At 35.0% G+C, this 26,655-nt stretch overlaps 1 long non-coding RNA gene across 1 annotated transcript; it reads left to right on the top strand.

Annotated features, from left to right (window-relative positions):
* Positions 1–6,372: 6,372 nt before the first annotated feature.
* LOC113343770 lies at positions 6,373–14,329 on the top strand. The gene is made up of 4 exons (XR_003357392.1): positions 6,373–6,739; positions 12,340–12,458; positions 12,795–13,068; positions 13,511–14,329. It is a non-coding gene; the product is annotated as an uncharacterized LOC113343770 (long non-coding RNA).
* Positions 14,330–26,655: the final 12,326 nt, after the last annotated feature.

The raw sequence follows: 26,655 nt of genomic DNA, 5'->3' as shown, positions 1-26,655 counted from the left end.
ATGGGATCCCATGGACGTCAAAGGATGCAATTAAATTGAACCGCTATCTTCAATTGGTAGAGGACGTGCTTTTTAAACATGTTGTTGTGGGTTCGATTCCCACAGATGGCGTAGCAGTGACTTATTATGTTTGTAGACAGTCCTGAGTTTGTCATTTAAAATATACTTAAATATTATAAGTGCATCAGTTAGTTTTATTGATTTATCGTCTGATTGTGGAGCTTAGGCATGGACATTGCTCTATGTTATCTGGAGATCTCAATTCACACAATTGCTCCTCAACTGCAAGGCTATGGGGTGAGGTCCAACGGGAAAACAAGAACCTAACTTCTCGAGGTTTTATTATCTTATCTAGATTGGCAGGTCCGTAAATAGTACTCATTTAATAGTAAATTTCGTTAGTTTTGGTTGAGAGTTTAGGCTAGCATATATCAAAATTACCTTGAAATTTCATCATGTCTCGCATCAATAGCATCCAATTTCATTTGCAGTTGGCTTTGCTTCTTTAAAAACTATCTATCGGTACCATTGCCTGTGGTCTAGCTTCCTACTTCTATTCTTAATTCTTGATTGTTCCATTTAATCTCACTATGTTTTAGTTTGGCATCAATTGGTAGGTACTTCCAGATATACTGTGCTGTGATGCTTGGAGATTGATTGGAAGGTTTTAAAGTAATGGAAGAAACTCGAAATTCATATTTGCATGTTCTGATTTCCTAACGATTAACTTTTTTTGTGTATGTATGGCAGTTGAGCATACATTGATCTTTAACCAGCAAGATGAAGTTATTTTTTGAAAGAATCAGTGATTTATGTTGTTAGGAAAGAAAAGTGAGGTCAGGTGATCGCGCGGAATCCTCAATTGCTAATAAGACTTTCCACCAGATTTTTTCTTAGGAGATGATTTGTGGTATTGGCATCAAGAAGAGGAAAACTCCAGGTTGTACAGTCCTACCACTATCTTTTTTTTTCCTTTGTTTTTCCCTTTTCTGAATTCAAGGATTTCATTAGGGATTCTAGGGAAAGATACTTGAATCAACTTCAAATTTTGTGTTGGCAGGAATGTGGTTCTTTTTTGTCTTTCTAAATTTGTTCCTAAAATGGGGAAGTTCTTAGAGATATTTTGTGTTTGATGCTACTTTGTTTTTGGTTAGGTTGGTGGCTACTTATTGTTACAAGTTTTCCTTTGGCAATCAGCTTTGGATTATTCGATTTATCGAATTACCGTTGAGGCTCAGTCTATTGCTGACACTGTATAGGCTCTACTAAATCTCAACGCGAGTCTTTTTGGTGTTTTCTCTCTTGATACTCAATTTAACTTGAATATATGAAGTTATTGTTTTTTTGTGTATTACGTTCAGGGTTTAACGCTGATCATTATTATTTTATTTTTTTCCAAATAGACAATAGTGCCGAGTGGGCTGCAGATAGAAGCAATGGCAACTAAGATAGAAGCAATGGCAACTAAGATTATGAAAGTTAGTCTGATTGTTACGTTGGTTTCAGCTTTGGTAAGATTGTGTCTACAACGTCTTTTAATAGCAAATTTGCTTGATTTAAATAGTTGTTTATTGAGAAATGGGATGTCGTTTCTTTGAAGATTTTGGAAGTTCCATTTTTTTTTTTTTGAAACAAAGTAACAATAAATATATTACATATAAAGACGGTTTGCATCAAAAGTCAAGTGAGGAGATAACAACTGAGGTGGATGTAACCATCATTCCTCACTAAGGTGTAACCTACAAACTGCTCTAGACAGAGCATTAGCAGATTTATTAGCACTCCTATTTACATACACACAAGACCACCCTGAGTTACAATGTTGTTTAAACAAACTGACACAACTATTTAACAAAGTACTAGATTGCCAAGGAGGAAGAGGCAAACTAGTAGTAACATAAAGAACTAAATTTTTACAGTCTTATTCAAATATAACCTTATCCCAATTGTGATTTATAGCCCACAACAAAGCCTCAAGAAGAGCCCAAGTTTCTGCCTGGTTAACATGAATTACCCTCTTCAGAATTCCTTTTCCTGCGACATAAACACCTGCAAAGTTTCTCACTATTATAGCAATTCCAGCAAGATAAAAAGTTTTCCGAAAAAGGGCCTAAATATTAATCTTTAAAACATCTGGTGATGGGAGAATCCAATGATGCTCATGGCCTATTGATGTGGTAGAATGCTTAGTGTGATGAGATGCTGAATCAGAATTTGCAATATCAGATAAGTACTTCAAAAGAGGGTATAACACATAATAAATATTAATTGCTGACTGTTGAAAAAGAACTTGACATCTGAACTTCCAGATATGCCAAAGGATTGCTGTGACATCATGGATACAGGGAGCATCAGAAGTAAAATTGATTGCTGCATGTAGATAAGTCCAAGAAGCAAACCAGTCATTAAGGGTTTGAAACTGCTGAAGATAATGATAATGTTGAGGCAGACAAGCTCTCCATATAATTTTTGCGAAAGGACAATGGAAGAACAAATGATTGATATCTTCAATATGGGTTGCAGAACAAAGTATACAACTCTTGTCAGTTAAATCAACATGATGTAAATTTGCCTTAACAGGTAAAGCATTGTGAATGAGCTTCCAAAAGAAAATATGCAATTTGTAAGGCATGTGTAGCTTCCAGAATTTTAACCAAAAATGGTATTGAAAGTATAAGTTGAAGGTGTTGAATCGATACTACATAAATGGTTGTATGCAGATTCTGTTGTAAAATTACCAGTTGATGTAAGCGGCCACACCAAAGTGTCTTCATGTTGCAATTCAATGGGAATGGTCAAGATAGAATGTACCTGAAGAGGTGTAAAAAGCTTGTGTAGCAGAGGTATATTCCAATGAGAGGTACCTGAAATAAAAAGCTGAGAAACCCACTGAATATCATTAGTACTTAAATCATCCCATTTGTATAAAGCAGATGTTTTACTGGGAATCCAGTTATGCTTTGATAAGCACGTATGTGCTACATTTTATACCCATATTTATATTAATTAGGACTCGATATTTTAACTAATAATATTATTTTAGTGCTTTTGCAGAAAGTACAAATGAATTCGATCAATGAAAGGATAAACGACTTAAATGAGAAATTAACTGGAGTTCGATTGGCATGTGCAACGAAATGGAACCAATATTCAAAGAGTTGATGGTTTGCCATAGTAACCGGACTAACAAAGCCATCTCATGGCTCGAGATGCAGTGCCAAGCACGTCAACTACTGGTGATTGAACTTAATTGTTCATATACTGATGAAAATAAAGAAGGCCACGTGTCATCTTTCCTACCACATTTCTTTCGTGGTTATCAGAGAATGTTAAACGGGGGGAAGGCATCATTTTTCTCCAAGCAGCTGCAGTTTTTCTTCATGGTGCGAGATTAAAATGTACAGAGAAGTATAAATGGCAGAAGAAGTATGTGCTCTTGATTGTCATTTTCTCTTTGGCGATGGAGTCTAGTTCTCAGTCAAGAGACATCAGTGCATCGGGTTCATATTGAGGAGTTGGTGACAGAGAATAGTGAACTTGTATGGATGTTTTTGGTGGAGATTCAGTCGACTGCATGCAGATGGACAGAGGTGATGAAGTTCAGTTGGTGGACCGAGTAATTGTTGTTGAGGCTGAAATCAGTACAAAATCTGAATTACATGGCCTGTGTTCGGACTGGGCATTAGTTTGTGTTGTGATTTACAGCAGACTAATGATGACCAGTATGGAAGAAGAATGGCCAGGTATTATTTGTGAACCTAAATTTAGTTTCGTATAATTTTCTCGTTAACGCAATTTGATGGTGCATGCTTGGGTTTAATATTTTGAAGTGCCATGCTTAGGGTGTCCCGGTGATATTTGCGATTCTAATACTTATAATAGGTGATGTCGATAGAACGAACAATAAACAAATATTCAGGAGTTATGTTTCATTTTAGTAACTGAATAGAAATAGTGGTGGATACTATAAACCCTGGTTACCGATTCTTTCTTTGGATTCGTTTTATTAGTTTAATTTTTTTTTGTTTATATTCTTTCAAAAATCCCAAAACATCATTTCTGGTTAGTTAATTAGGAATACTGATTATTGATATTTCCACCGTTCCTTGTGGGAACGACCCGTACTTGCCTCTGTCTACTAGTTAGACATCGTGCGATTGCGGTTATCACATATAGGGTTCTCCCAGGATCCTATCAATTTTTGGCGCCGCTGCCGGGGAGCGGTTGTGGAATATTGTGATTGATATTTTTGATTTTGTAAATATCTTTTTATTTTTATTCTTTGTACAATATATATATTTTTTTTAAGGATTTTTTTTTCCTTTTGATTTGTTTTGTGCTTCATAATTTTATTTCAGGAGCCTTTTCAAGAACCATGAATGCTTTGCGCGAGACGTCGTCTATGACGCTTGGTGAATATAAGTATGGGTCACGGTATAAGGAAGTTCTTGCTTATAATCGTCTCATGTATGGAACTTGGAATCCACGTAATTTCGCTATGGGTGGTTATTTAGATGAGTATCAAGCCCAATACCATGAGGGTGAAAATGAACTTGACACTAGAAGTGAATTTAGGAATTATGATACCGATATAATATCTGAATCTATTGTATGTTACCCAACTCATGATCATTTAACTGACTATTTGTCTATTCAAAAGGACGAGAGTTGTGTTAGAGACGCCATTTATTCAGATAATGATGATTTAGAAGAACATATTTATACAAAAGATACTATTGTTGAGTCTGATGACTTAGATACAGTAGACGTGCATAATGAGATATTTTCTAATCATTCAAATAATGAGTTTCCTATAAGTCACTTAGTTGCAGATAACAATGAGGTGATTATTCATGATATTGTTGCTCCATTGTGCTCTTGTTTTTCTGATCCATCTAGTGATTTTCTGAATGCTGATGTGAATGTTGAACATATTGATATTGGTCAGATAACTTGTGTCGATGATTTTGAGCCTTTATCTGTTTGTTTAGCCCACTTTTCTGATTCCGATGACCCTATGATTATTGATATTGTCAATGCATTGTGTCCTCCAATGGTTACTCAAGGTAACTCAACAAGGAAGTTATTTCCGCGGACTTAGAACTAGATTTAGGAGTTATTGATATTGATAATCTTGAACCTGTAGATCCATGTTTAGATCATTATGTTGAGTTTGATGGTTCGATTCCTTTTGACATTGTTAATTGGTTTCTAGTGAAGATATTGTGTCGACGGAAGTTATTTCAGCAGATCTTGAGCCTGATTTAGAGCATGTTTCCCAAATAGATACTAATGATTTACTTATATCGACTAAGGACAATTTTCTATTGGGAAAGGATTTACACTTGTTTTTGGAGGTTTATCGTTTTGCAGGTTCATTTTCACAGCTGACCTGATTTATTGGATTGATCCCCAACTTTTCAGACTTTATATATATGCTCCGCAGTTTACTTTGGTGTATCATCACCTTGTTTGATATTCTGCAAGCAGACTATGGGAGTCAACCCATCAGATTTGTTTTCTTTTCTCTATCTTTTGTTTATTTGTTTTCTTTTTGCATTACATTTCCCATCTTAATTTTTACGTTGGATGACTCAATTAAATTAAGGACAATGTAATTTTTAAGTGTGGGGAGTGGTTATGCATTTTAATTTTTTCTAGGTTCTCATTTTTCTTCAAACAAAAAAGAAGTTATGACCAGCTGTTTAGCGGGTCTTAAAAAAATTAAAAAAAAATGCATATTATGACCAGCTGTTTAGCGGGTCTTTAAAAAAATATTGCATGATATGATCAGCTGTTTAGCGGGTCTTTCTGTCTAGCTGTTTAGCAGACATCTCTATCCACTGTTTAGTGGATCCGTCTAGCTGTTTAGCAGACGTCTCTCCATATTCAGCTGTGTAGTGGATATAATTTTTGTTTTGCTCGAGGACTAGCAAAATATAAGTATGGGGGTGTTGATAAGAACGTATGTGCTATATTTTATACCCATATTTATATTAGTTAGGACTCGATATTTTAACTAATAATATTATTTTAGTGCTTTTGCAGAAAGTACAAATGAATTCGATTAATGAAAGGATAAACGGCTTAAATGAGAAATTAAATGAAGTTCGATTGGCATGTGCAACGAAATGGAACCAATATTCAAAGAGTTGATGGTTTGCCATAGTAACCGGACCAACAAAGCCATCTCATGGCTCGAGATGCAGTGCCAAGCACGTGAACTACTGGTGGTGACTGAACTTAATTGTTCATATACTGATGAAAATAAAGAAGGCCATGTGTCATATTTCCTACCACATTTCTTTCGTGGTTATCAGAGAATGTTAAACGGGGGAAGGAATCATTTTTCTCCAAGCAGCTGCAGTTTTTCTTCATGGTGCGAGATTGAAATGTACAGAGAAGTATAAATGGCAGAAGAAGAATGTGCTCTTGATTGTGATTCTCTCTTTGGCGATGGAGTCTAGTTCTCAGTCAAGAGACATCAGTGCATCAGGTTCATATTGAGGAGTTGGTGACAGAGAATGGTGGGTTTGTATGGATGTTTTTTGTGGAGATTCAGTCGACTGCATGCAGATGGACAGAGGTGATGAAGTTCAGTTGGTGGACCGAGTAATTGTTGTTGAGGCTGAAATCAGTAAGGAATCTGAATTACATGGCCTGTGTTCGGACTGGGCATTGGTTTGCGTTGTGATTTACAACAGACTAATGATGACCAGTATGGAAGAAGAATGGCCAGGTATTATTTGTGAACCTAAATTTAGTTTCGTATAATTTTCTCGCTAACGCAATTTGATGGTGCATGCTTGGGTTTAATCTTTTGATGTGCCATGCTTAGGGTGTCCCGATGATATTTGCGATTCTAATACTTATAATAGGTGATGTCGATAGAACGGACAATATACAAATATTCAGGAGTTATGTTTCATTTCAGTAATTGAATAGAAATAGTGGTGGAAACTATAAACCCTGGTTACCGATTATTTCTTTGGATTAGTTTTATTAGTTTAATTTATTTTTTTTGTTTATATTCTTTCAAAAATCCCAAAACATCATTTCTGGTTAGTTAATTAGGAATACTGATTGTTGATATTTCCACCGTTCCTTGTGGGAACGACCCATACTTGCCTCTGTCTACTAGTTAGACACCGTGCGATTGCGGTTATCACATATAGGGTTCTCCCAGGATCCTATCATGCTTCCAAATGTTAATTGAATTTCCTTTTCCAACTTGGCACTTACTGTATTGTTGAACTATTTGAACACCATGTGCAATACTTTTCCAAATCCAAGTTGATTTCTTATTAACTAGAGGAGGTTCGTACTTCAAATCATGATAAGGAAAGTATTTATATTTTAATAAGCATGCCCAAGGTTCTGTAGAGTTATGAATTAAATTCCAGGCCAATTTCGCCAAATTAGCAGAGTTATAATGGGTTAAATTTTTTAAACCTAATCCTCCAAATCTTTTAGGAAGATGCATTGTATTCCAAGATATGAAGTGTCTGTTGTTATGATTCAGAGAAGTGTTCCGCCAGTAATTTCTTTGGATACGATCCATTTATTGAATAGTTGAATCAGGAAGTTTGAGTACTTGCATATGATAAGAACTCATAGTACTTAAAACATAATTAAGCTGAGTAGTCTTACCAGCTTGATTTATGATTTTACTACCCCAACCTTGCAGCTTTGCGTTCATGTGATCCAATATAGGTCGACAATTCTGAGTTCTTGATCGATGCAGATTAAGTGAAATACCCAAATACTTCTCGCTGAGTCCCATAGTCTTCATTTGAAGAATAATTGAGAACTGAATTTTGTGAGCAGGGGAGACATTTTTTCTAAAAAAGATTGTTGATTTCTGCAAATTGAAAACTTGCCCGAAGCAATACTAAACTGGTTAAGAACAGTTTGAAAATTTAGAAGATGTGTCGGAGAAGCTTCTAGGAAAAGTAAACAATCATCGACAAAAAATAAATGACTAACCTCCAAACTGTGTTTCACAACTTTAATACCTTTCAAATTACCTTCCAAAATCTGAGATTGAATGATTCTTGAGAAAGCTTCCATAACAAAGAGGAAACGATAAGGTGATAAAGGATCACCTTGTCGAATTCCACGAGAAGGAGGGAAAGAAGACGAAGGACATCCATTAATGAGAAGAGAAATCCTTGAAGTAGTAACATACTGTTGAACAAGATGAATCCAGTCCTTATGAAAACCAAGACGGAGAATAATATCAAAAAGAAAGGGTCATTCCAATCTTTCGAATGCCTTAGACATGTCCAATTTAAGTCTAATATATGAAATTTTACCTTTTCTATTCTGTTTCATTGTATGGATAAGTTCATGTGCCATGATGACATTGTTTTGAATGTGTCTACCTGAAATGTAAGCACATTGGCAAGAGGGGCTTTACTCTGTTTGCAATCAGTTTTGAAATAATTTTGTAGCTAACATTACACAAGCTGATTGGTCTATAATCATTAGGAGATTGAGGGTGAGAGGTTTTAGGTATATGAATTTGGTAAGTATGATTAATCTCTTTTAGCATGAAATTATGAATGAAAAAGTGTTGAACCATTGATATTACCTTCGCGCCAACTGTATTCCAACAATGTTGATAAAATCCTGCCTGAAAGTCATCCTTTCCCGAAGATGCCCACGGTTTGATCTGGAAAACAACATCTTTGATTTCCTTTGCAGATGGAACTAGAAGAAGATTAGAATTATCTGTATCTGTAATGCATTTTTGAAAATGAGACAACAAAGAATCATCCAAAGAAGGCTTAGTAGTAGTCGAGATTGTAGAAAAATGTCGAAGAAGAGTATTCTCAATATCTTTTTTTGTATCATACCACAAGACCAAGGAATCCTTTATTGCAGATATTTGGTTCCTTTTTTTGTTATAATTTGCTTGAGAGTGAAAAAAGGAGGTATTTCTCTCAGCATCATAGGTATGAATTCCTGCTTTTTGCCTGAAATAATCCTTCTGAATATGTAACCACTGTTGAAGTTCATTAGTTAGATTACAAACATCTGGATGAGTGGTTGGTAGATTCTGATTATAACAAAGATTAAGCTGATGATGAATGTTCTGAATGTCGGACTCAATATTACCAAAGGAATGTCTTTTCCACAAAAGCAATTGATGTCTAGTGAATTTTAGTTTTTAGGTAAACTGAAAAGATGGTGATCCTAAGAAAGTTTGTGACCAACTGTTGCTTATGGTTTCAGAACATAAAGTATGAGAAAACCAGCATCTGTATAAACGAAAAGGGCTATTTATCTGACCCGTATCAGGGGAAGTAGATAGGAGAATAGGTGAATGATCCGACGCAACATGAGGAAGGTGCTGTAAAAATGTTGTAGAGTAGTTATTCAACCACAAAACATTAACTAATGCGCTGTCTAACCTTGTAGCAGTATAATCACTATCAGTTATATTATTAGACCAAGTAGTTGAATGACCAGAAAAGCCCAAATCAATTAAGCCTAGTTGCTGGATAATATGCCTAATCATACGAGAATTTTGATGAAGAGAAGCATGTGAAGAGATTGTTTCTGAATCAGATATTGTAAAATTTAAGTCTCCAATCAGAATCCAGGGAAGATCAACATGAGGTTGCATCCGTAAATGATAATTCCATTTTTCTTGGCTTTCAATAGGATCACGAGCACCATACATACAACTTAATAAAATGTAAGAATGATGATTGTTAGAGTGTACTAATGCATGAATAGTGTGTCTAGTAGTATGCATAATGTTAAGATCAATGCCTTGTTTCCATGCAATTAAGTTACCACCAGACAGACCAACCGGAGAAGCACACCAATAATTAGGATATCTAAATTGTTGTATATAGAAATGCATACTATAATTCTGGTTTTTGGTTTCCGAAAGAAAGAAAATATATGGGTTATGTTTGCTAATGCAAAGATGCAAATAATCCCTCGTAGAAGGATTGCCGAAACCTTGGCAATTCCATGAACTTTCATGGTTACAGACAAAAAAAGACAGAAAAGAGGATAAAAAAAAAACAGATCAAAATAAGAAGTTCAATTAAACAGTGAAGAAAATGAACCTGTTGTCCATCATTAGTGACATTACGATTCAGAAATTGATTCGTTGCAGCAATGTCTCTAGCAGTTGGCTCCAAATTACCCCAAAATGGCTCATCAGTAGTTTCATTACCTTGGTTATCATGGTTAACAGGAGGAAGAGCTGTAAGATTCTGAGTAACAACATTTCGAGGTTGACTAGTAGAAGCTTGGTCATCATATGAAAGGACTACAGTGCTGAGATTACGACATCTTTTACGACGAACAAAAGTACGACTGCTAGAACCAACATTTGTAACAACCATAGTCGAATTAGGATGAGGTAAAACTCTGTCATCAGGTGCAATAGATGAGTTTGATTGAGAATCAGTAGCCGTAAAGTAGGATAAAAGCATACCATTAAGAGGGGAAGACTCAAGTGAAACAGGTTCTCTAAGATTTGATCTTCTCTAGTGACCATGTTGCATATACAAATTAGCTAGTTCTTCTGGATTTCTAACAGGCAAGACCACTTGTTCAACAGCAAGGCCCAAATTTCTAATAGTGCTTTCCGTGTTGATACGTCTAGTCTTTCTGCCACCACACAAGTCAGAATCATGATCTGGAACGCGACATTCAGGACAAAGATTGTATGGTTGCTTCTCAAAAAAGAATCCCACCCAGCGAGAGACGCCTGCAACATTAGCAGCATGAATACCTTTCAACATAGGAGTGGAGACACGCATCATAATCAAAGATCTGAATTTTGTAGAAGTAGAAGGATGAACTCCATCAGGCTCAACTAGAATAGTTTCTCCAACAATATCACCAAAAAGCTTTAAAATTTCAGGATAGGTGAACTCAGGGAGGAGATTTTTGTATTCCAACCAGAAAGGTGAAGTGTCAAAATTCAGGTGTTGATAAGGATAAGAAGGGTTCCAATCTCTAAGCACTACTAGGTAACCATTAAAATTCTAGGCACCTCCATACAAAATTGCATCTTTATCTTCAGTTGTATAAAATCTAATCGCAAAGATGTTAGATCAAGAGCTCTAACCATTAGTTGCCATTTATTATTACGTTTCAGGTGAGGCCAAATAAACCTAGCATCTTTTTCTGCGTTCTGCCACAACATGATACCAGGAGAAAAAATCTTACCAGCAAAAAAAATATTCCAGTCTTTGATGCCTTGAGATAAAGCAGTAGTAGAGTGAGTAACAACCCGAGCTTTAGAAGGAGCACTTCCTAAAGAAATATCCTCCGTATGTTGAGAGATGTTATTAATGTTATCATATATCAGAAGAAAGTTGAATTAAGGTGTAGAAAGATGGTTTTTAAGGATAGAAGAAAAACAATGGCTTGAATAGTATTTATAGTAAGAGTGGATAAGAACTCAAAGAACCAACAACAGGTAGGTGTAACTAAGAGGATATTATGTCGATGATAAGCATTAAAAAGTATTGAAGCTAGAGAAGGTGAGTAATACCAGTTAGCAGCAGGTGTTGAACCAGAAGCATAAGGATTGAGATACCAACAATTAAAGTTTCCATAACCAATCTTCAAATACCAAGTATCAAATAAGAACAAGAGCCATATAGTATGATTATAATGATGCACCACTGCATATAAGATAAGCCAACAGACCTGTAACCACTGAAAATTGAGCCAACTGAAGGTGGGAGACATTGTTGCAGTCACTGATACAGACAACACGTCTTCAATACTGCGTAACACTGCAGGAAAAACACAAGAAAACAAAAACTCACATTAATAACAGCAAACGATGAATCAGAATCAAACAACAAACAAGATAAGAAACCCAATTAATTGAGAGATTCGATTACATCAAAATGAGTGAAATTTTGTTAAAATTAGGTTAAAGAAGAAGAAGCATAAAGATGAACTAAAAATAGATTAAAACGAAAACAAGGGGGGAAAAGAAGAAGGGAAAAAATCAATCAAGATACAATCAAAGAAAAAGATGAGGAATAAAAAAAAAATCAAAGGGAAATTGAACATGAATTGAAGTTTGACTACGTTGACTAATGTTGACTTTTTCGTTTGACTTGTCGCCAGATAAGAACCGAGAGTTTTTTTTTAACTTTTTTATTCCACGTTTTGTTTCATCTCTCGTGTGTTGAAGTTCCATTGTTGTTGTAGTTTATAAGGCCTAATTTTTGAATGTATATACATTTTTAATGCATGATTTTTCGTGTACTACCTTGGATGTACACCTGAAATAAAATGCCTTAAGAAATTTTTTCAAATGATTTCTTTTCCTGACTTTGGTCATTGCAGGTCTTCATAAAGGGGGTGTGGAGAATTCATGTAGAGTTGCCAGATGCATATTCATACAAATCTTTATTGGATTCTTGAACAAAAAATTCACTCCAACGTTGATGATTTGATGATTTAAGGTACGATGTTTTTATATACATTATAGGTAGTATATACATTCAAGATTAAACTATATTTCAGGTGAGATGAGAACTATATATTAAACAAATAATTAGAAAGAACAAATCAAACTGTTGTAAGTTAAAGAATCAATTCATTCAAGGAATTTACTAAGCAAATAAGTCAAGATTGTTTCTGAAATTCTGTATTTCTTCATGTGCTAAAATATGTGATCGTCAAGGTAGTTGACTGTGAACTAGGAACTGTTTGAGTTAAGGCATCGTTATAGATTTGGGTGGAAGTTATTTTGAAAATTATTCTGAACTAATTGTGTTGTGATATCCTTTTTGGATTAGAATGATGACGCTTGCAAACTTCTAGAAACTTGGAATCAAGAGATGGTGTTCAAAAATTGAAAGAGGGAGAGTTCAGAGTTCGGTAATAAGCCAGCTGAAAGTACACAACCTCTGGAACACCGCCTAAACAGGACGGTATCCATATGTGAGCCAGAAGGGGGGTGTAGCTAAGATTTCTCCGCGTTCACTTAAATAAGACTCTTCCCACGAGTGTTGGATGACTTCAAGTGTTGATGTGGGTGATAGTGCCTCTAAATCAAATTCCCAGGTCTTGGTGAGTACTTGGCTTTAACCGCTTTTAGGTGTTACCGCTGCCAGACTTCTACTTATTAATTTTTGGTTTGACTTGATTGATTTAAAATCATCCCCACTGATACAATCATATATAAACACAACTTGATGCTCTAGAGACTAGGGTCTGCAATCATGTATGATAAATACTGACTAGCAGGGTAGTAAATCAGAGTACTTCATTTAAGTAGCGTTCCAATTCAAATAAATAGTTCATTTCTACTTTCTTGAAGTCCTTAGCACACTTACATTTTAAACTTAATGGATCTCCAATTAAGTAAAGTATTTTTTTACCATCTTGCAAACTTCTGCTATTATGTTACTCTTACATTTTCCGCTTTTCTATAGCAAAAAGTATTTAGTGTTTTTGAAATAGATATCAATAGTACCCTAAGTGTCTACTAAAGAGTGGCTGCGGTTTTCAGTTTCAGAAAGTGAAGGTTCAATGTCGGCGTCGTTTGAGCGAGAAGGAACAACAACATGAAAAAATCGTAAAGGATTATTAAAATTCACAGTGAAGGGTCTGTGCAAGCAATAAAACAACAGGCGGGTGAGCATATCAAGCTAGGTATTTGGTTTTGCTATGATCAAATAGTTATGTATTTTTGCAATCTATAAAACCAATAAAAATTAATACTGCAAAATCATCTTCCAAATAGATATCCGTAGTACCCTAAGTGTCTACTGTATACGAATTATGAGAATATCTCTTCATCCGGGTAACTCATAGATAAGGTTTGAATTTTTTACATACTTTATTGCAGTTGGTGGATTGGGTTTTGCTGATACTTGTTATTATTGTGTTGTTTGAGTACCGACGTACTTATCTTTTTGGTCTTATTAGAAATGCAAGGACGTAGAAAAGACGCAAAACTATTACAAGTTTCAGCATAACACGAAAATGATGAAGCTTTCAATGCTTTACTTTCAGGCTTGATCAATGAAGATGAAAGAATTACAACTATTAGCTGAAGTGTGTTACTATTTGTAAGTCTAATTGATTTCACTGCTCTTAGAAGAATTTGTTATTAGAAATATAAATACTAACCCAACTTCGGTTAAAAATCTGAAAGAGCTTAGCACAAGTACCGCTATCCTCTGCGTTGATGTTTAATGACAATGTTTCCTCCATAGATATTGAGGTGAATTTAATACTTCCATATTTCCATTTGTTATTTCAACCCAAGACCCGTCAGTTAAAAATCAGTGAGCATGGAAGTTTTGTCTAAAATCAGTACGCAAAGTTTCTTCTTATGAACAGGACTAACAAACAGTTGGTTATGTCATTATGGTTTGTCTATAACTAATTCTCCTTCCTAGAATTTTTTTTCTTGATGCCCGAGAATTCTCAGCGACAACGAGCTGGAATAAGTTACGTTTCCCAGTTGGTTAGCTCCATCAAATTATTTTAATAATCAAATTGGTCGTTTTTCTTTTGGGTGGTTTTGAACTTGATGTTGTTGTTGTTAGAGCTTTAAGTTGTAGGTATTGACGGTGAATTGTTGTTTAATTGAAACAAGCTTTGCTAGGATTGTTAGATCATTATGGCGATTTGTTACTTAGTTTGTACCACGAATGGCGTTGTTTGTCATATACTATTGGAGGTAACTGTGATTTTGTTGTTGTTAGAAAACGTGTACAGACAATTGAAGGAAATTCTTCGTACACCAAAGCTAGACTAGATTCTAATTAGCCTCTCAGGCATCCAGATTTCAGCAAGTAACCATACATTATGAGAGTAATTCAAATATACTGTATTGATTTCCATTTCTTACTAAGTATGGTAGTACGATGCTCCTTTAGCATATGTCGATAGTGAGCTTATCCTGTCTTTTTTGTTCTGTTATGTATGTCTTACTTTGATATAATTTGGAGTTGTCAGCAACTACATTGCACTAACAAAAATAATGACCAGTATGCCACTGTGTTGTTTAAGATCAATGTCAAAGTAGCTTTTATTTTTTGCTTACTAATATTATTATTTTCCGCGCATCTGATATTTTCTTCCTGTATGTTGTCTTAATTTGCTTAATAGTCTGTAAGATTATCAGCGTGCGACTGGCTATTTCAATCTCTTTGTGAATTGTGATAATCATCGACATAAAGGTAATGTTAATATGAATGCCTGCTACTTGCTACACGATGAAGAAGAGATTGAAATGCAATTCCAAATTATTACTTCTTCGATTTTGGGTGGGTTGATGATTGCAAATATTTTCCAGAAACGAATCTAAGCTTGCATTTGTTACAATTATTTTGAGGTACAAGAAGTGTATATGCCTATATGGTATATACTGATGAGTTATTCTATTTACATTGTTGTTTGCTGATATATAAGTTTCCTTTCGGCTTATTCCAAAACATGGTCTTCTCACCAGTTTAAGACCAAAACCATAGGAACGACAAAATGTATGGCACTGTTGAAAATGTGGACAGCAGGATGTGTCTGTTATGGACGACAACTCCAATATCTTTTTGATGGATTCAATAATGTCTTTTCATACAGCAGTACAGACGGTAATAAGATACAATGAGTAGCCCATGCGGTAGATTCATCTTCCGACGGGCACCATATATGATATACAACATAGTTGCTTAAATTGATATGTTGTACTGTAAACACAATATTTTGCAAATTATTAGAGATGTTTCCTTTTCTGAATTATATGTACTGAAATTGATATGAACTATAACGTAAACACAATACCTTCTTTGGCAGCATTTGTAAATGGGGAATAGAGATTTCTTACACCAAGGTTTGATGGTACTAACGAGAAGCCCTCATGAAAATAACACATGGTATAACTCGACTAGAATCGTAATGGTAAGATGATATATTATATGGAATCCCCGATTAGATAGTAATACTCTTACTTTTGAGAAAAATGTCAAAAGTAAAAATTATATCTATACAAATGCAAGACGTTATCATTTGTCAACAAATTGATGAAGTGACGGTTATACTGCCAAGAGATTGGCCTCTCAGGTCCAGCTCCTGATGATAATTTACTAAAACTGAACGGAGCAAATGGGTTAACTTAGATTCTTGAATCCTATCATGTGTACTCATCCAAAAACAATTATCATAGTGATTTAGGTTGGCAAACTGAAACGAAACAAAGGGATTCAAATGCAAAATAATTTAGCCAAAGCTCGGTTAACTCAGAAACAATCTTATAATTTCATGCTTTACTTTTCAATGTTTATAGATTATACTCTTTTGACAGTTCAAGATTCTTTGGTAAACTTTTGAGCATCAACCGGCATAACCGCCCATAATTTTTTGAAAGACATAATTTTTAAATTTTCTCCCCATTTTAAAGTTTCTTTATGAACATTTACGTAATTTTTTAAATCAGACACACAAAATGTGAAAGAAAAATTATTCATCTTTTAACATCTTATGTTTCAATTCTACCGTTTTAACTATCTATCTTATGTATCCGTACTCCACTAAAAATGGTTATGTTGGAATCAACCCCCAATTTCAATTGTTTTATAACGTTTTGGATACAATATTCTCATCGGATTTCTTTGTTGGATACACTTTATTAAATTCATTGATTAAAATAATTTTGGACATACATTACTCAAAGAAGATTTCAAACCCGCGATTTGAAAGAAATCTCAAGAATAATTCTGATACACAAATATGAACATCGACAATTAACAGTAATTCAACATTATGCTAGTTACAAATAGAGTAACTGAAGTATATCGAAGCTCCTTTGCTTTATCGGGCTGAAGAAATGAAGTCACTTTGGGCTTGAACTATGATGGACCAGAGAATCTGGACTTTCAAGGAACCGGGTTTCGGCCTGCTTGGCAAGCTCCGACTCCCTAACACGCCACTCAAGTAAAAAAATTGTTCTTTCGTGATCCTGCGCACAGTAGAAATTTCATTAGTCTCAAGGTTAGAATTCTATGAGCATATGTCCCATACCATAATACTCATAGAATTCCACAAGGGATCCAATTTCCAAAAATTAAATATACGAGTCGGCCAATAGCCTAAAATAAAAATTTGGCCAGTTGCCAACCCCATAACTTAACACACGGCCAGTTGCCAAAATTAATACGGGCCAATTGCCCAAAAGTAACAAACGGCCAGTTGCCAAATTAACACTGGCCAATCGCCCAAAAATAACAGACGACCAACTTCCAAATTAACACGGGCCAATTGCCCAAGAAATAACAGACGGCCAATTGCCAAATTAGCACGGGCCAATTGCCCAAAAAATAACAAACGGCCAGTTGCCAAATTAACACGGGCCAATTGCCCAAAAATAACAGACGGCCAGTTGCCAAATTAACACGGGCCAATTGCCCAAAAATAACAGACGGCCAATTGCCAAATTAACACGGGCCAATTGCCCAAAAAATAACATACGACCAGTTGCCAAATTAACACGGGCCAATTGCCCAAAAAATAACAGACGACCAGTTGCCAAATTAACACGGTCCGATTGCCCAAAAATAACAGACGGCCAGTTGCCAAATTAACACGGGCCAATTGCCCAAAAATGGGAGATGGCCAGTTGCCAACTCTAATAATTTACACGGCCAGTTGCCTAACATGAGAGATGGTAACAATCATCTTTCACTAGGTAGTATGAACAACTAATACTGCAACTACCTCTTACCAATGATACATTATGCCAAAGTTGCAATCATCTCCGAATAGATGATGTGAACTGCGAAGCAGCAACCAACCCTTTTCAGATAATATGAACAACCTTGTGGATTTGTGCTGAACCGCATAGCGGTTGCCTACGTACCCTCTCCGTTGCTCGAAGGAATCAAGCACGACCGTAGTTCGTCAATTGTTTTAGATAGTATGAACTACTCTATACTGGTAGCAACTATCTCTCATCAAATATCAAGTAAACTGATCTCACTTGCAGAATGCATAGTTAATTTCGAGTAGAACAACACCCCCAAGCAAGCCAAAGATATCAAGAACGGTCCTCCCCCAATATAGTCTTGCACCAAATAAACAAATCACTTTACAAGTGCACACAAATGCAATTAATTCAATGTAATTAAATAGTATCATGTTTTAAGGAAAAACCACTAGTCAAGTGTAATCTAGTCAAAAGTTCAAGTTGCTATGCATGTTCATATCACAGTGCCTTAACATTTCAAAATCGTAGTACATAACAAATTGTATGATACTCTCAATCAAACAGAGAACTTTGAAATCCAGCTCTAAACAATTAAACTATAATACTGAAATGTGAGATAGTTAAATTAAAGGGCATTAATAACAACGAAAGTAGAACTAGTACTCGCATATAAAATACATCCAGTTCAAGTCACGAAACTCATGACCTCAACTAGTTCAGCTATCCCACATGCCGTAACAGTCGTTCTATTCTATGGAAAACTAACGATATTCAGTATTTGATAAAACAAACAAAGAACCAATCCATAAACTAGGATATCCCTTCCTCTTACGACTTGGCTGTCGTTGCAGTAGCCTACTAAAAATAGCACTAATCGATCTACCGTACTCTAACCAACATTGCAACATGCATACCGAGACTAACAGTCATAAGAGGACTGTCATAATAAAACTACGACACTGGCGTACTAGCCAAGACTATAAGATAGTTCAAGAACGGCATCAAAGAAAAATATTAATAAGTGTCTCCGGACACCCCAATTATCCCACATATGAATCCAAGAAGATTCAGCCCATTACCATTTTTGTAAACACATAGCCCATGAGGATGAGATACCGTATCAGCGTACACATACCAATTTTATATTTACATATAATAATAATTAAGTCCGGCAGAGAGTTCATTCAAATGGTAATTACAAGTTTGATGGCATAAATGAAAGCACTGCATACTATTACTAAGTAACCAATGTTCTATGAGTTTGTCATTTTGTAAATGAAACTGACATTTAGTAAATGAAAGCAGTTCATATACCAGGTTTCCAAGTTTGTCATTTTGAAAATATAAAAAAAATTGGATATTTCCTTTAACTGGATAGAGAATGGAACAAAATTAAGAATCAACTCAATGGAAGTTTGGATCCTAATTTCCCACTTACTACTGTCTACGACCTTCCCATAGAGCACCTAGCACAATGACATTCATAGTAACTAAAAAGAAAATAGATCAGCTACTGTACTTAGCTTGATGATACCACTTGAAGCAAGTTATGAATACTATGCCTGTTATAACCACTTGTGTCTAGTCATTCTATGCATGTTACTATTCTCGAGCAAGTCATGAATATTATATCGTAAACGACAGTAGATAAAGATACTAAAACCAATAATCTATGTCTTTCAAAGACTCATTTAACTAATTTTTTAACAAATGCATCATATATATCAGTCCCGTTACTCGACACTAATCATCCCATAAGACAATAAGTCAAATGCTCGCTAGCCATAAAATATCAAAATGCTAGCAAGCCAGATTAGTACCCAAAAACTTGTCGTGACTCCTGCACTAACCAGGGAAAGTATCGATTTCACATGATATGCATGGAAGTGTAACGTTCCACTCTCTACTTTTAGGATAAAAGAGACTGGCCGACTTCTCACATTTTACTCTCCAAAACTATCAACATTTAGCCACTGGCTAAGGTCAGTCACCATAAGAAATTAGAGATAGTAAAAGAACAAGAAAACAAACACAAGGCAGTATTTTATTATTTATGAATTTTCATATTTGAAAACTGACCATGCCACCACTATATATACATGCAGTGAACCCCTTACTCTAATATACTCAACACGAACCAAAATCAAACCTCACTTGTACATTTCATCAAGCACCCTGACTTCAAAATTTTGAAGATTTTAATATTTTAAGGACAAATCATAACTTTGCCGATTCCGTGCAAAGTACACCAAACACATTATAAAATTACATACAGATTCTGCATGCACACAACATATGTATGGGATTAAGTTCAACCAATCTATAATTCAATCAATGAGAAAATTCAACCCAATGCAACTACAAAACCGGGTTTGAGTAAAATTTCACGGAAGCATTAGTTGTAAATTTTACGTTAGGAGCAGATTTGGAAAGAAATCCCCAAAATTGATATGAACCCTAAATTTATTATTTCTCTTTAACAAATTCAAAGAATTTACAACAAGGTATCTAATCAAAAATGGCGCCATGAAACTAACCCACAAATTGCTAAGAATTACCTTGACCATTGATCAAAAGAAAGGTTACTCCAAACAGCTTTCCTTTAGTTTTATTTTAAGTTTCCAATTGTGACACGTGCACCACATGCACACAGGCTTATTAAGGCACTCATGATCCAGATTGAGACAGACTCACTATTTAAAAGTGAATATTTACCATTTAGGCATCCTAAATTGGTAAAGGCACCCAAACAGTAGCTTTTCATTTACTTAATTTTAACACACCCAAAGTAGAATTTGATTTCTGGCCCTAACGGGTACAGTTAAACCCGTGAAAATGGTCCATACTGTTACATGAACTTTATCAATTCAGATCTAAAAGAACACAACTCATGAATGAAGATGTCAACCATTTGGTGATCGGTGGAAAGGTAACTGACATGAAGAAAGCTCAATGGTGTACATAAAAAGTGGAACGACAAGGACAAAAACAAAAACGTACTTTTACCAAATAGGAGCACTCAGATAATCAAGTTTTATGTGTGGAAGCTGATGATACCATTATGTTCTGAGACAAATCTAAAAATTGAATTGTTAACCTAATAAAATTTTGAATATCAACCAAAACACAAGATAGGATCGCAACAAACAAAAAAAAGGACAGTATATGATGATGTCTTATTATGTTTGGATAAATACGCAATACAATGAATCATCAAGTTTTAATTACCTAAAAATTACACGATTATTTGAACCATTTAAAAACATGCTCATCTTCCCAGAGAATGCGACAGATGAGAGAATCACAACAACGTTGAGAAAGAGAAGACCAATATGAACAACAACCTTGCAAGAACCAAATGAGATAACCTCGTGTATTTTTCTCCACGAGTAACAAAAGTTGATTTATCTTATAGATTAAAGATAAAAACTTTCAAAAAGATATTACGAAACACCAAGATTAACGAGTTGTGGTGCAGGATGGACGTCACAAGAGAAAATCTTACCAACATAAAGATGTGGTCACGTACGAAGTACAAAAAGGGACACACAAGGGTCAAAGACCGACCAATTCACCAAGAGTGAACCAAATATAGTAACATGTTTTTTGCACGAGGTATGAATGTTCCTTTTGATTTGTCAACCTGCTAAGATAATATTGAGAGATTTTCATGGCGGTGATGAAAATAGTTCCAAAACATAATCAAGAGAAAATGTATTGAATGTATCCACCCGTGTTAAATGTAGTACTAAGGTTCAAAGTGTTTTTCAAGACATGCGGATCTTTTAGCAAACTTAAGACAGGTTATATTCAGCTATATAAAGGCGGGATTTTCCAATTCTCAGGTTATCTTCAGTTATATACTCCATTCGTTCCCTATATAAAGGCAGGATTTTCCAATTCTCATAGAATAAGAAAAGAATATGGATTTCATAAATATCCACCATATTTCCTATTTTATCCATTATTTCATTTCCAAGACAAGAAACAAATATTTGTGATAACATCAATGCATAATAAATAAGTGTATACGTAGAAAAAGAAATTAGAATTCCGGCTTATCTAATATGACAATCAAAGTCTAAAACTCTGCCTTTACATAGGGGACGGAGATAATTGTGTTTTAACTCTTTATTAGGAGTTCATGGAATCCCCAGTTAAATAGTGATGTTTTTAATATAATCTAGAAAACTCTTTAGAAAAATGATACATGCACCAAGTAGTGCCCAGCCAAATAAGATTTTAAGAGATGTCAATCTTTTTGAGTAAGATGTCCATGTTTCTTTACATTATAACATCCTTACAAATAAACGTTATCCTTACAAATAAAAGTTACATTTGTAGTGACTGACAAAGAAACCACATTTATTACAAGTAGATGGGTTCGATGATCTAGCATCTCATGATATTTTACTACGACACTAAATATATGTAATAGTTTAACTCGAATTTCAAGGTGCCTTTATGCATAACCGGCTTAAATTTTCTTATTTATTTTTTTTGTTCCTTACTGTTGAGATTATTAGTCCCACTTATCTAAGATCCTGCAGTTTATAATCCTTTGGGCCACTCCATTCATTTCCGATTGGTTTTGAGTTGGATGCCCATATTCTAACATGATATCAGAGAAGGCTATTTGTGTTGAGTCATTTTGACCACACATTTACTCTGCGCACCCCCGATTTATTATTCCACGTGTTAGACCCAACGAGGCTACATGTGAGGGGGCGTGTTGAGATTATTAGTCCCGCATTTTCTTGGTTATCTAAGATCCTGCGGTTTATAATCCGTTGGGGCACTCCACTCATTTCCAGTTGGTTTTGAGTTGGACGCTCATATTCTAACACTTACGATGAATCAGGTTGGACATATAAAGTAAATATTGGGAATCAAATGCAGAATAACTTCCCCAAGTTATCAAATTCATCCAACGAGGGAAGCTTATAATTTAAGAGGCATTCCAGTAGAAATCCACATGGATTACAAGACTTAGTTGATGAAAATAATGGTAAATAACGGATTTGGATAATTTCGAGGATGATATATGGATGAAATGTAGCCTTCAAACCTCGACTTCTCCGTTAAAATGATAAAGTCTGATATGAGTAATCAATTTCCGTGATAACTCGAAGTTAAGACTCAATTTGGAAATGACATATTACACAAACACCAAACTATATGAATATTAGGTGCACTATACATATATTTCATTTGAATTTCATGGACGTCATAAAATCTAATTCATCAATTGGACATTTAATCAAATCAATCCTTAATATTTTAAAAAAATATTATTAATTAAAATCTCCAATAAATATTGTTCTTAGTATAACACAATCGTAAAACAATCAGGAAACAAAAATTATACTATGAAAAATAAAATTGTTCATAAATTAAACAAAATTTACAAAATTTGAAAAATAAAAAATAATTCTAATTTGTTATCAAAGTTGATAAAAATGTAATCATGAAAAGATGGATATAACAGATGTAACATATATATAAATGCGCCTTAGTAATTAGGCATGGTCCAATTAAGTATATCGGAATCCATCCAATCAAACAACCTCTCATTCGAAAGGAAACCAAAAGCATACATCAACATATACCTAAAGATGGAATACTAAAAATAAAATGAAAAGTATGGGAGTTTTGGATAACGAGAGCGATAAACAATCAAAATTTGATCATTTTCGGATCTCAACTTCTGCATAAAAAAATGAAATAAGGATTGCATCACTCAATTAAAATCCACCATAAAGATATCGAAAGAAAAATCACAAACAAAATCCAAGCGTATTGTTTTTTAAACTTAACACTATCTTGAAAAGGTCCAACATTGAGGTAATTTATTTTTATGATAATAATCAATTTAGGTTTTCATTTTGAACAAACACAATATAGAAAACCTAATTAATTGAATGTCAAATATAATACAATTCATTTGACTTTGCAAACATCAAAAAATCTAATTTGTTAATCTTATATGGGTCTTAATCAATTTAAAACTCATCAGTCCCAAATACTGTCATGGAATATTTTTAACTAAAACCTCCGGTTAATGTTGTACTAAGTATTGCACCACACAGAAGACAATCAATAAATTATAATATAATATACACATCAAAAATATTGAATAGCAAAAGATAACCGATAGGAAATGTCAAGGAGGCAAGGAAATTGAGGGTTGTTATTTTTCGTTTTGGGAAACTACTTTATCTTTTGGAAGCATTAAAGACTTAAGAGGGTGATTTAGAGAAAAAAATGAAAATCTGGAGAAGAACTGTTAAAACATCGAATATGGACCGTCAAGCACATAAAAAATGCACAAAAAGCATGAATACGAACTCGAAAAAATTAAATAATATCAAAAATTGGAGAAAGATTGGAATAAAATGATATTTGTTAATGATGATGTTGATTATTTATAATGACTTGACTGATGTAAATGACAACAAAGCCAGTGAAGGTAAGGAAAACAACGCTGCTTAACATGATAAGAAATCTAACGTGCTAGATGATGGACAAGTACTAAAGGAGTATGAAGACGATTTTTTTTGTTTTGTTTTCTGTGTACATTTTTACAAATATGCAAAAAAAAAAAAAAAAACTTGAATGGGATAATAAAAGCAAACGTTTCTTAAAAAAACAGACATATGAGACATGTTGATCATTTAAGACGTAGAGCAGTTGCAAGCAAGGAAAGTAATTGTTTTTCCTTGAACTACAAGAAATTCAACTATACAAAGATGGGGTAGTTGAAATAGATAAGTATATCATTCTTTAATAAAACCACAAGGATCAAAATTACAATGTGAAATCTTCTTTCCTCTTCCTCTACCCTTATCCCATGGGTATAACGTTTGAATCAATAGAGAACATTTTCTTCTCTATGAATCGATGGTCTAAATTGACATTAGAATATTAAATACTAAGATTTTTTTAAAATTCATATCCAGCCAAGTCGATTGAACTATTTCCAGTTTCACAAATTAGACTAAGAGTGTCCTCTATTTTTCATTAAGAAGCTTTATATCGCATAGTTTAAATAAATGACAAAATACTAAGATGAGAGATTGAGTCGGGGCGTAAGGCCCTGGTGATACCTAGTCACTTTAATAAAAAAAATGTGGTCTTTGTCTTTGTGATCAGAGAGTCAATCAGTGGACAGGATCTACCGGAGGGGGTCATCCAGCGGTCGGGGTCGAACGGATGATGTTTGACTTGGACGGCTGGGAATGTTTGGTTATTTTTGTCGACAAAAATAAGGGGGAGATGCTAAGGCCCCTTCTTATGGGTGTGGCAAACATGAATGTTTGTCATTTAAGCACCCACTATGGAGGGGGAAAACTGGCAAACTGGCCTGGCTAAGTGGAAAATTTGCCACTTAGCCAGGCCAGGTTAAGTTTCCACCGAGTGGTCGAGTTTACACCATTAGGTCTTCACTCCACCTCTACCGGCTTTTATAAGACCGGACGGTCTAGTTTCCAACACTGAGAACTGACCCAACGGCTAAAAATATTTCCCCTTATAAATACCACATTCCTCTACCATTTTAATTCACACCTTCTTCATATTTTCTTAGATTTTCCAATAGCTCAAAACATGTCTATGGCTCAATTCATAGAAGAGGAACATGTGGCCGAAAATCAAAGAGGTGCACTTCGAGCTAGTGTGCAAAATGAATTAAGAAGAGAAAATAGTTGGAGAGTTGCACAACAACGCAATTTTAACACGTTTGAAGATGAATGCATCTGCAAGAATTATGTTTTCTACACTAATCATCCAATCATTGATGGCGCATTACGACTTATTTCGTTTTGGGAACGCGTTTTAATGAAATTTGAAGAAGAAACAACGAACATCTACAATCGCAATTCGATGGTGTTGGGTGGTCGGTTTTCCATAATTTCCAAGAATGTTAACAAGTATATTTAAATGACAAGGGAAGAGGCTCGAAACATGAGAAGTGGTGAAACCCTTCTGGAGATTGATCAAAGATGTCGTGATAAGTGGCTCGTTGATAACAGAGAGAAGGTCTGATATGCAAGTTGTTATAATATCTTAAAAGTGTTGCCCCAATTTAATCTAGGTTTTCAATTCTAAGTTCTTAATTTTAACTTATGTAGAAAACTTTAAACGAAGATTATCGTTTATGAAACAAAAGAGTGCAATTACATTAACGATTTAAACAAACCACGAAATAACAACTAACAAAAACAACTAACAAAACTCTCAAACTAACGATTACCACCAAATACATAATCCCCTAAGCCTGTTGGGTCTTGTGAAAAATCATTATTTGGACTCTGAGATGGTGGTTGTGTAGCATCAGGTGAGTCATAACCTTGAAATGGTACCAGAGCCATTGGAGGAGGTGCTTGAAATCGGTGAAATGCTGAACTTGTTGGGGTATACATTACAGATTGCCTAGATGCATCCAAATTGACGTGTCCACCATCAGGAGTAAGTACAAGACCTTGGGGAATGAAACCAAAAGGAGACTGGAAATCCATCCCCAAGTTTGCTGCTGTTGGTGGTATCTGAGTTTCCTCCACCATACTCTCTTCCATCATAGCTGGAGTGCGTTGCCGACTTCTACGACCTCCACGACACCCAGTTCCACGACTCCCACTTCCACGACTTCCACTTCCACCAGGCATTTGAGAACTTGATGCTACCGGAGTCTCGGGCAATTCATAATTCAAACTCTCCCTCAAAGCTTTCATCTGTCTCAAGTGAAAATTCTGGAATTGATTGATAAAAAGATCATAATTGTTACACCGATCCTGAAACTATTCTGGTGTTGCTATCACACATATTATGGATAGTTTTGTTGCAAACCTTCACTAGTAAGTGGAACTGTAACAACCTATCCAGTTTGTGATAAAGTCCTGACTTCCCAAGGTATTGGAGGCATACTTGACGACCCCATTTGCATACTA

This window comes from Papaver somniferum, unplaced genomic scaffold, assembly GCF_003573695.1.
Source record: "Papaver somniferum cultivar HN1 unplaced genomic scaffold, ASM357369v1 unplaced-scaffold_65, whole genome shotgun sequence".
Taxonomy (NCBI): Eukaryota; Viridiplantae; Streptophyta; class Magnoliopsida; order Ranunculales; family Papaveraceae; genus Papaver; species Papaver somniferum.
This window is presented reverse-complemented; position numbering and strand designations above follow the sequence as displayed.